Below are 12,153 nucleotides of genomic sequence, written 5' to 3'. Positions count from 1 at the left end.
TGCCACTCCTCCTGTAAGAAATTCTAACATCTCGCGTTTCACATCCCTGGTGAGCACTTTATCAGAAGATGATTGTTCTGTAATTAGTAGCTCTTTCACGCAGCAAGAGGTAGAAGTGGCAATTGATCAATTACCTCTCTCAAAAACGCCTGGTACTGATGGAATTTCCTCTGAATTTTACAAAGCTTTTAAAACTGTTCTTGTTCCTATCCTGCTAGATGTCTTCGCGATAAGTTTTGATCTAGAAGCCCTTCCCAAGACTTTTACAAAATGCCACACAGTCCTAATTCCAAAGAGTACTGATGAAGAAAAATTACGCTCAGTGGAAGACTATAGACCAATCACACTGGCAAGTGTGGATTACAAGATTTTTGCCAAAATTTTATCAAATCACCTACAGTTCGCATTGTCGGTTCTCATTGGCCCTCACCAGACGTGCGGCTTGAGGGGCCGAGCCGTACAAAGTAATGTACAGTCGTGAGCAAAAGTGGAGAGACCACGCTAACTGCTACGATTGCTTTTTTGATGTATAAAAAGATGTGCCAGAGAAAATTGTTTGGGCAAGGAGGCAAGTATAATATGCATGGTACCTAATGCACTTCTCAGAAATAACTCTTTCACTTTCAGGAAAAGCTGGCGGGCAGTTTTCTCAAAGCGCATGGTCTCTTCACTTTTGCTCACGACTGTACATATTGCGCGGACAGTCCGCGAATCGTGCTCCGGCTCTCACGATCAGGTTGCTTTACTTCAGGTCGACCTCGCAAAAGCATTTGATCGAGTTCGTCATTCTTTCCTGTTTTCTCTTCTGGAACGAGCAAACGTTGGTTCTGTAGTACTGAAGGGGGTGCAACTTTGCTATAGAAATTGTTCGACTCGCCTAATTGTAAATGGCCACCTATCAAACCCCATACCAATCAACTCTTCTGTGAAGCAAGGCTGTCCGATGTCTCCACTGCTTTTTGGTCTTTACTTGGAACCACTTTGTCAGAGCGTTTTACATAACAGTAGTATCCATGGCTTCCCTCTCCTTGGAAATGAGGTTAAAGTGCTTGCATATTCGGATGATCTTGCGATTTTTTGCACTGACAAACCAAGCATAGAAAAAGTTATATCCAGCATAGAAGAATTTGGCGTTGTTTCTGGTGCTCAGATGAATCACTCCAAGAGTTCCGGCCTTCGGTTTGGTTCGTGGGGCTCAACACCACCCCTATATGCAGGAATTGAATGGTCATGTGTGCCACCTAAATATCTAGGCGTTCCACTGCATGAATTTAAGTCAAGTTCAAATTACTGGAAAGAGCGCGTTCGAGTAGTCCAGCGTTATGCTAATACATTTGTCCCCTATTGGCTTTCAATATTCGGTCGGGCTCAGGCCTGTAACATGTTTTTGGCGACAAAACTTTATTATGTGCTTCGGGTCCTCCACTGTGCTAGGCATTACATCCAGCGCTTTCACCGAATATTTGCAACGTTCATTTGGTCATCCAATTTTGAACCGATTCGGCGTGATAACCTATTCAGACCTGTTTGTACAGGGGGGCTCGGCTTAGTATGTAAGGCAGTTAGTTGTCCGTTTCTTCTTTTTTCGTAATTGTTCACATCCGATTATTAGAGCATTCCTACAAGTTAATTTCATGAATCTGCTTCCCGACTTAGTGGTTTCTTCAGAATTTACTGATCGCCCGCAGTTACTAGGATTTATGCAAGAAGTTTATGCTTCGGTGAGGTTTTTGACAGTACGATTCTCGAATGAGTACTTATATTCTGTTTCGCGCAAGATACTATACAAGGATTTGGTAGCAATGCTTTTTTCGCCACCACTGTATCGTTCTTTATACTTTGGCTTTAAAGGTCATGATGTGTTAAAAAGGGTGCGCAAAATGCACATTTCTCCTTGCACGAGACCATTTTTCTTTAAATTGCACACCGAAGCTCTACCTGTTAACACATGGCTCCATAGAAAAAATGTTTTTGTATCTTCTGTAAACTGCCGTCCGCGTAATGTACCCGAAACTATTGAGCACTGTTTCATTAATTGCAAAGACGCAATTCTTAATTGGGATGTGCTGCAAAGAACTCTAAAGAAAGACTTTGTTCTGAATTTGTACAGTGTGCGGTATCTTGCTGTCACACAATCTGATTACGAACCATTTGACATGTTTTTCCTTATTGGACTTCATAGCTTGTGGAAGACACGCATGTCGGATCGCAACGCTGAACCTGTTGTTCTACCTAGACTCCATTTTAGAAGAATGATGCTGCAACTGAAGGACACTTATGATGAAAATGATTTTCAACCTGATTGGTTTCCGCTGGTGACACGGTGCTTATTTTTGCCTGCCTTTTAAAAAGTTGTCTTCTGTTGTGCATCTCAGCAATGGCTGAATGAATTGTAAATAGTCTGTGTACATAACCCTTTTTGTATAATAAATGCCATGTCAGAAAAGAAAGAAAAAAAAGCCTCAGTGGCGCAATGGATTTGCATTACGTACCTGACCACTTAGCGAATAACAATATGTTCGAATCCGGAGTTTAACGTTTTTCAAAATTTGTTTTTTTTTTTAAATTGCAACATTAAAATACGTTACTAATATCTTTCCTGGAGAGAGCTTCCCTTTAGGTTGCATCTTGTAATACACTAGAAGTTAAGGCTTATTTAGAAATGAAAGTTTTTTTTGTACCTTGGGGAAATCACTGCTTCATATGCCACGAACCGAAAACTATCGAAGATGTTTTCTTAGACTGTTGGGAAGCCTTTTTCTTCTGGGACATTCTACACCGAACAATTAAAAGAGACCTTCGCATGGATGCATTCGGAATTCGATTTTTACCTATTGAAGATGAGGATGGGCTACCGCTGGACATGATCATGTTATTGGGCCTCCACAGTATCTGGCGATCCAGAATGGCTTTCAGGCATGCAGACGTTGATGCGAGGAAAATACGGCAGCATTTTCTCGAAGCCGTTGCGAGTGTTATTGAAGTTTTCAAGACACCAGACGAAGTGCCTGAGAGGCTTCCGAGAATGAAAGTGTTGCTGCAAATGACTGATTTGCAATGGATCACGCAGCCCAAATCGCGTGGTTTTAACCCATGTAGTGTATTTGTCGCGTAATATTCTCTCTCTCTCTGTGTGTATGTGTGTGATGTTCTATATGTGCAAACTCTGAGAATAAATTAGGCAATAAAGAAAAAAAGATGTTTTTAATTCTTAATAGCCACAATACCTGCCGTGAATACAGCCACGAGACAACACAATGCCAACGCTTAAACGATTTAATTACAACATAATCGTTTCCTGCCTTTAGTGAGTGTATGTTACCTTTAGGTGGCGCTCAGACACACCTCTCGATAACAATCGCCGTTTAACCCGCTCAGAGGCAACCAGTGACGAGATAGAAGTGGCGGGACTCTACCTTTGAGGAGATTGAATTAAGCTGGGCCGGAGTACCCGGGTTCCAACTCGACCTCGGCGGCTGCGTTTCGATGGAGGCGAAACGAAGAGGCGTGGACAATGGAATATGCTGAATAAAACGGGACATGGGTCAGGGCTTCACCGCGGCAACACAAAACACACTGCGGCGCGGATAGGGTGAGTAATAGGGCCAAAGCGTTGACGACGGTACAAAAGCATTGCTTCTCGCGTGGCAGCACTCACGCTAATACTCCTAAGGCATTCTTGTAGGCACCGCTACCGTCTTCGTCAGGCAGGACCTCGCTCCGTCGTCCTTGTACATCCCGCCGGCCTGGGATGCTGCCTCGCCGCCCTTCGCTGGCCGACCGCCCGGCGAAAAAGCCCCGAGCCATGCTTCCGACGCGCTTCTCTATCCTCGGTCTCGCGCCGATAACATCCGCCCCCGCTCCAGGCAGGTCGCTCATGCGCACTGGTGCTGCCCTGGCGGACACCAACAAAAACAGAAAAAAGCGCGCGCGGCTTGAAACACTGAAAGCGGCTGTGGGCCCCACAAGCTGTAACATAGATGTTTTGCAAATTCTACCAATTAAGAGTATATATAACCTAATCCCACAACCACATACACAAATCATAGACAATATATTTATTTTTGGCTTGTTTCTTTCAAAACTCTAAATTGCACAAGTAACTTCAGTGTTTAAAGGTCCCCTGAAATGGGTCACCAAAAAGATAAACAAAGCCATAACACTGACAGATATTGAACCACCCATCATTCCCCTGCAAACATTTTCGATCTAGCTTCTGCAACACCAGATATATCGGCGATTAAAATGACCCTTCCAATTTTCCCTCTCAACTCGTACGCCAAAGTGAGCCATAAAAATATAAAGAATACAAGCAAGTTCAAAGCTCCGCCCAGAAATACGTCACTTCGACGAACTTCCGGTTGCCGCGCGCTTGCTCGCTTGCTGGCGTACTCGCGTCAACCCGTCCTCGCTCGCTCACGCCTGAGGAGTTCCCCAGTTCGCGCAGCGACGGTTAGTGTAACCGCGAACCCGTGGTTAGCCCATGTTCGGACCAAACCATGGTTACACCACTAACTGCGGTTATCGTAAACCGAGCTTGGCGACCTCGGTTTGCGTCGTTAACCGAGGTTATGGCGGCGTCTGTTGACGGAGGCTACTCGCCGGCGCCCCAATGCGCGAAACGTATGAGCGGGTCTGCTTCACAAAGTTATTCATTAACCCAGTGTTTCATGTTTAAAGATCGATGTATAGAATACGGTGTCGCCCGATGTCTTCGATTACGGCCGACAGCGCAGCGACTGCGTACTGAATCCTTGTCTTGCCTGCAGTATCGTTTGAACGGCTTGTTGCTGAGCAGAACGTCAAAAAATGCGCGGCCTTAGCTATGAAAGTACACGAGTTCGCAACGCTTGCTGCACGGGCTGCCGCGAGCAGGTTGATCTACGTTACACAATTACCGCGGGTGTGGGGCGCGCGAGCGCGACGAACGAAGGCGCCGTGCGTGACCGTCCCTAGTCGTCGCTAGGCCTGAATTGTTTCTCTTCGAAGCCGCGGCGGTCGACGCTTTGGACTTGATCAACGCTTTCGCAAATCGCCTACTTATGAAACTGCCTTATGTGAATCCTGCCATAGTAAAATAATTATAGGATTAACTCTTGCGACGCATTAATCGCAGAACCAGTACGAGCAGATCGGATGAGCCGAAATGCACCAGCGGCAGCTGGTTTGAGCAGAAACTAGATTGTATCACGGCTATCGCTCTTACCAGCAATTTGCTGCTGGTCAGTGATCCTCACGAGGGCTTCATACTTGGTATTCGGCTCAGTATTCCTGACGCCAACAAATTTTAACACGCTTTATTTCAGACATCTATGCTAACGATCCGCCGTGTCGTTCGCAAACGGTATGCCGGAGGAGGGGCCGCAGCGGCGGTGTTTACGGCGGTCGAGGAGGTGCTGCCATCGTACGGTGCTTGACCATGCTGTTGACGCCTCGTCGGGCGACACTCCAGTACTCTTGAAACCACGTTATATAAATAAGATATTTGTAAATGCAGCTTCGTTCCGCCGATCCCTGCGTCGCTTCGGTTGCTGTACTTGATGGGCCCGCCGCCTAACCGATAAGGGCGGCGAGCTGTGTAACAACAACCCGCACATAGTTCGAGCAGCGCACGAGCAGACGACTTTCGCAGCTACCGGAAGTGTGTCCGTCACATCATGGCTGCAGTGTCCGCAGCGAATGGCAGCTCCAAGCAAGCCTTGCCAGTCCGCTCACCCGTGCCGTCACGGTTTAAGGAAATAGTTCCATGCGCACACCGCCAAGTGACGACCTCTTTGCCCGCGAATTTCAAAAAACGCTGTTTTTAAAAATTAATAATAAATCGCTGGGTTTGTTCCAAGGAATTATACTTTGGGTTAATGCTCGAACGTATTTGTTCTACACACTGAACACATTTATCAGTGGCTTCTTGGTGGCCGTTTCAGGGGACCTTTAAACGTGATTACGAGGACGTGTTATCTAGCTGCAGACCAATATCTATTCAGCCTGTCTTTTCCAAATGCCTGGGGAATTTAATCCATACACGAATAATAAGTTTTGTTAATCAGTTTGGTGTCGTGAAAGGCAGGTCGACTGAACCTGAGTTACTAACCCAGAAAGAAATCATTTTAGAATCATTTCAAGCACAGTGCTTCGCGCTTGGGATATACACAGACTTTTTCCAAAGCTTTTGACAATATTAACCATAAATTATTATTCAGGAAACTTGAACATTATGTGTTCAGAGATAATTTCAAAATGCTTCTCACAAATTACTTGGAACACCGCCACCAAAAAGTTGCTATCCGTAATTGCCTGTCCGATATAAGCCAATAGAGGGTTTACAAAAGTAAGTCTGGAAACCGTGAGCGGCACGCTGATCGCATGGGGCGAAAGGGACAAGCTGAGCGGGCACAGGTGGGAACTTCCGGGAAATCAGATAGAGAGGGTGGATTCCACCAAATACCTCGGCGTCCGGTTGTCGGCAGGGGCAAACTACCTCAGGCAACACAAGAGGGAAATGCGGGGGAAAACGGCTCGCTGTAGGGGTATGTTGGGCCGTCGGTCGCTCTGGGCGTTTAACCGCTACGAGGTGACGAGAGCCCTATGGAAACTGGTGGCGGTGCCAGCGCTGACATATTCAAATACAGTTCTGTGCATCTCCGCCGACACCCGGGAGTTTCTTGAGCGACAGCAGAGGACAGTCGGCCGGGTAGCTTTAGGGGTGCCCAAACACATTGCGGTGGGGAGAGTCCAAGGCGAGGTCGAATGGTCCTCTTTCTCAGCGAGAGAGGGGGCGGCCAAAGCAAAATATGAGGACCGACTGATGCGCCTCCCGGCAAGTAACCTGGCACATCAGACGCTAATCCACCTGGTGTATGCTGGAATAGCAACGAAGTAGACAAGGCGGATAGCGAGGCTGGAGAGACGGTACCATCTGCCAACAGTATGCCTCTCGGATGTACCGGCGGTGAGCCAGGGGAAGAAGCTCAAGCTGAAGGTGAAGGAAGCTGATACAGCTGAGTGGATGCGCAGGGCAAAGGTGAAGTCATCCCTGGCATTGTACAGCGCGCAGAAGACTGGGATTAGCCCAGAACCATTTTATAACAACTCTGTGGGGAGCGGACTACTGGCTGAAGCCAGGTGCGGAGCCTTGAAGACGCGGCAGTGGCGATCTAGGTTCACTAGCAAGTGCGTATGCGACTGCGCCCTCTGCGGAGCGGAGGAGGAAACTTTGGAGCACGTGATACTTGGATGTGTTGCGATTTCTCCCGCCCCTCACACGGCGTCGCTGCCGGTCGCCCTTGGCTTCGCAGGCAGCACGGCTGACACGGCAGAAGGAAGCACTGACGGGGCTTCGGCGCCACACGAAGAGGGGAGCGGAGTAGAATCCCTTGGTGCAGTCGTGGAATGTACGAAGAGACGGCTGGAGTTCTGGTGGACACGAGGAGCAGTGCTGCCGGAGCGGCGCAAAGATGTGGGGTGAACTAACATCTATACTCTCCTTTTTCCTTTTTTTTTCTTTTTTTTAGTTTTTTTCTGCTGGTCAAGTCCCACTGGGTGATCGCCCGTTCAAAAGGGTACGACCATATCGCCATCGCCATCACCATCGCCGCGCTGGCCGCCATATTTTGTTCGCTCCATCCGTTCGCTTCGTGCCCGTCTGTCAGCGCTCGTCGTTCTGTTCGCGCTTTTCACGTTTTAACCTAGTGTGCTGTGCTTAGACCTCTCTTCGGTCTCTGGCGGTTTCTGTTAGCGACGCCTAGAAGCGTATTCTGACAGCCGAGACGTGGCGGGGCCCACCGGCCGTGCTGCCGAGCGCAGTTACAAATTGCTCTACGAGTCATGCATGAGCCCCTCGGCAATCCGCAGCGTCATCCCTATCCAGGGACAGTATCCAGAGTTCTGTAATGTAGATTTTTTTTGTCTGTGCGCCTTTGCTGTTCACTTAAACGCCTATAAGAGATCATCGCGAGATTGTTTGCTTGGTTTGCGCAATCACCGTCGCTCATCCCACTGAAAGATACTTGGTTTGTGAAATGAGCGAGGATGCATTTTATATTAAAAGGATCGTGCGTAATTTGTCGTAAGTTGGACGGGCGCTTAGCACTTCCCTTCCCGTGCCGTCGACGCAGTATTTGACATGAGTCTCGAAAATAATCGGGGGCTGCGTAAAAAAAAAAGGCCATGGTAATTTGTGTTTCCAGTGATTGAATATTGATTGGTGTGCGATAGGCGATGACGAGTTAATAAAATCTGTAATTATTCGATCAATTGATGAAATAAAGAAACGAAAAAAAAAGAAAAATTGGAAATTAAGGGTTTATAGGTGTCCGAATGAAAAACCATTGCTTGGTGATGCTAAGGAAGAAAATTTAGAATGTGTAATTGAATAATTGAAATAGTTCAAGAATGTGTTCAAAAGTGTCAAATTGCTCAGAATGGAAAGCCGATTGTTGCTGACGCATCCGTATTGGTGTATAAAAATATAACGCATCAATTAAAATAAAAACAAATAAAGAAATGATAGAAATATAACATAACATACATAACATAGAAATATAACATATATAAAAACATATAACATACTACACTTGTGTGTAGTATGTTACTTTTGATGAATTCATACTTCACTGCATTGTATTCTTTTCGCCCCTCCTGCTAGGGCCCAGTAGGGGCCTGCAGTATCTGGTAAATAAAATAAATAAATAAAAGAGCTAAAATTTAACACGTGAATAAAGAAAATATTGCCGCGTCGTCTACCTCGTCACCACTACGTGAAAATATAGTGCATGTGTGTGTGTATGAGAGAGAGACACAATCGCGTTATACCTTCAACGGCGGAGCTTAAGTGACCCCCTAATTTTTATATAAGGATACGGTATAATATAAATCTGACTTCATGAACAGAGCCAGTTGCACAAAGCACAAACACTTTTCAGTAATGTGAGTTGACTTTTCAAATTTCTTTTCGTTTCAGCCGAATTCCTCGAAGCTTCCATTGTCAGCGCTTTCATATGAGATTACGGCTTCAAATGTTTACTTTCTGAAAGAGGGAATAAACAAGAAATCGGCATATTTAAAAATTACACTGGATTTCAGGTAGCTGTGAATTAGCGGACCATCGGGTGACTCGAAAAAACACAAAAATGAAGCGCACGCTTCGTTATTTTATCGGCCGCGCTGGCAGGTATAAAACTCGAGCGGCACGCTCTGGACGTGGACCGGTCGAAACGGGCTGCACGTGAGCATGTTACAACACACTAGTTGGATGTCATCTTTTCTTTCTTATCTAGACGCCGCGGGTTTAGCAGCTGCTTGTTTTTTCAGCTCGAAACACGCACCTCGGGCGCACTAGAAAACCGTATTGCTCTCTGTACCAAGCACTACCATTTCGTACGACTGTGAAAAGTAGTTTCGGTTATCATGCCCGTGTCTTAAATCCAATACACAATGGTAAAGCAACCTACGTACAAAATGTTTCAAAGAACGTACTTGCACTATAGCATTCGTTATACATGCATTGCTACTTCTCCCGTGTCCTCCATCGCAGCAAAGCTTATCCTTCAAGTTCACAAGGCTCCATAGCACGCAAAACAACCTTGATGTTTTAGGTGATAGCACGTTCTGTGAGCTAGCTCCCACTCAGAGGAACGTGCAGTAATGCTTTACATGATGCAAGTGACCCTTGTAAAGCCGATTAGGACCGCAAACGAACGGTCGCATACACGCGTATAACTTGATTCCGTGCTCGTCTACGACGGTACGCTGGCTGCAAAAGGGCACGCAACAACATGCTGGCATCATTCCAAATAGAGCTTAGAGCTAACAGCGACTGCTGTAATGTTAAAAAATGAAACAATCGCTTGTGAGCATTCCAATGCACCTCTCTGTGCATGCCCGGGTTCTACGAAGGCGCACGTTGACAGCGTACTCGATGGGAGGGCGCGGGCGGACTGAACAAAACATGGCCGCCGCGCACAGTTTCCGTTTCTTTCACTAGATGGCGCTAACTTTTGTAAAGCCTCTATTTTCTCGCGTGTTCCTCATAAAAGCATCCTAGGCACGCTTTTAATAAACCTCTACATAAATGACATTGTGCAAACTAGTGATAGAGCCAAATTTATTATCTAAGCAGATGATGTGAGTTTATTCTTTACACCCACCGCTGTCTAGGAATTACCTCTAAACGCGAACGCAGCTCTGGAAAGGCTATTTATCTTGGGCAGAACCTCTTTGTTATCAATAAACACAACAAAAACCAAATCAGTTTTTTTCAGGGCTAAAAATAATGTCGTGGCCGCAAAACTGAACTGAAGTAGAGATAGTTTCATCAATAGAAACCCTCGGAATCATAACACCGGAAATTATGTCTTGGGATGTTCATGTTATTGATCTTTGTTCAACACTCTCGAGGACTATCGGCATTCTACACAAAGTTCGCTATTTATTGCCCGTCACGGTTAAGAAGCTAATTTATATCTCACTATTTCTTTCTCAGATAATTTACAGCCAACTAGTGTGGGGTTCCACTACTTTTACAGACGTTACTAAATTGTCAAAATTACAAAAGGTGCTGTGCGTATTATTGCTGGCGTACCATATGCCATACATACCGAACCTATATTTTGTTCACTCGAAATAATGCGAGTCGTAAAAGTATGCTGCGAAATATTATAGCGTCGCTATCATACATCAGGACAAGGTAAACATTTTTAATACACTGGCATAATTGACAACGAGAGCTAATCCTTATGCAAATAGTAAGAATGAATCATGTTACATACCTTAATTTCGTACTAATTACGGCAAGCAAATTCTTTGATATCAAATTTCCAACCTGTTAAACCAGAACAATTAACATTCCTCATCACATTAACTTCACGTGGTACATAGCCTAACTTTATACCCAAAAATGTTTTTATTTTGGTATATGGCACTGTAAAAATATATTGTAATTGTAAGGGTGCGTTGAAGCTCAGGTCGGTGTTCAGGTCGACCGTTTAACTAGCGCGTCAGTCTCTTGCGTCTTCGTCTTTTGTTTGCCGTCTTCTTTCTTTTGCACGCGCCTTTCGACGTACGCTCGTCGTCTTTGTCATCGTCGACAATCACCGAGCGTTGGTGTGACACTACAATTACCCCCGGGAGAAAAAAGAGGCATCCTGCCGACTCATGGTGTGGACACAACAGGCGGGTCGTAACAGGGCTTGAGGCGGTCAACGTGCACTGTTTCACGCCCGCGGCGACGCATATCCGGTGTCGGTACAAGCGGTTCTATAACGTAGTTCACCGGAGAGGTCTGGCAAATAATCCGATATGGGCCATGGTATTTGGAAGCAAGTTTGGTAGAGAGGCCGGAAGGGGTGGCAGGAACCCAAAGCCACACGAGGGAGTCTGCGGTGTATGAAGGAGCTGGACAAGACGGTGCGCGAAGGAACTGCTGGTGACCTTAGTTCTGGGTTGTAAATGAGCGGGCCAACTGGCGACATTCTTCTGCATATGCTGCGGCTTGAGAGACGGTGGTCGCTTCGGAGGTGTCAGGGCGATAAGGAAGTATCGTGTCCATAGTTGAGGTGGGTTCACGGCCGTATAGAAGGAAAAAGGGGGAGAAGCCGGTCGTGCTTTGTATGGCAGTATTATAAGCGTACGTGACGAATGGGAGAAGCCGGTCCCAGTTTGAGTGGTCGGACGCGACATACATGGCCAGCATGTCACTTAAGGTGCGGTTAAAACGTTCCGTCATGCCATTTGTCTGCGGATGGTAGGCCGAGGTTGAACGGTGGACAATGCGGCACTGCTGAAGAAGGGCTTCAATGGTCTCAGAAAGAAAAGCACGGCCACGGTCACTGAGCAATTCTTTAGGTGAACCATGGCGCAGAACGAGATGGTGCAAGACGAAAGACGCAACGTCTGGCGCCGACGCAGAAGGTAAGGAAGATGTTTCTGCGTAGCGGGTAAGGTGGTCAACAGCCACGATGACCCAACGGTTACCAGCTGGAGTGACTGGTAGTGGCCCGTAAAGATCAATACCAACACGATCGAATGGTCGGCTGGGGCAGGGCAAGGGCTGCATCGGAACGGTGGAGTGGTGTGGAGGGTTTTCGCGGCGTTGGCATTCCTGGCATGCGCGAACGTAATGACGCACGAAGCGGTACATACCCTGCCAGTAATAGC

Source organism: Amblyomma maculatum, chromosome 9, assembly GCF_055883805.1.
Source record: "Amblyomma maculatum isolate TAMU_Amacu chromosome 9, ASM5588380v1, whole genome shotgun sequence".
Lineage (NCBI taxonomy): Eukaryota > Metazoa > Arthropoda > Arachnida > Ixodida > Ixodidae > Amblyomma > Amblyomma maculatum.
The sequence above is the reverse complement of the archived record's forward strand: the minus strand, read 5'-3'. Positions refer to the sequence as shown.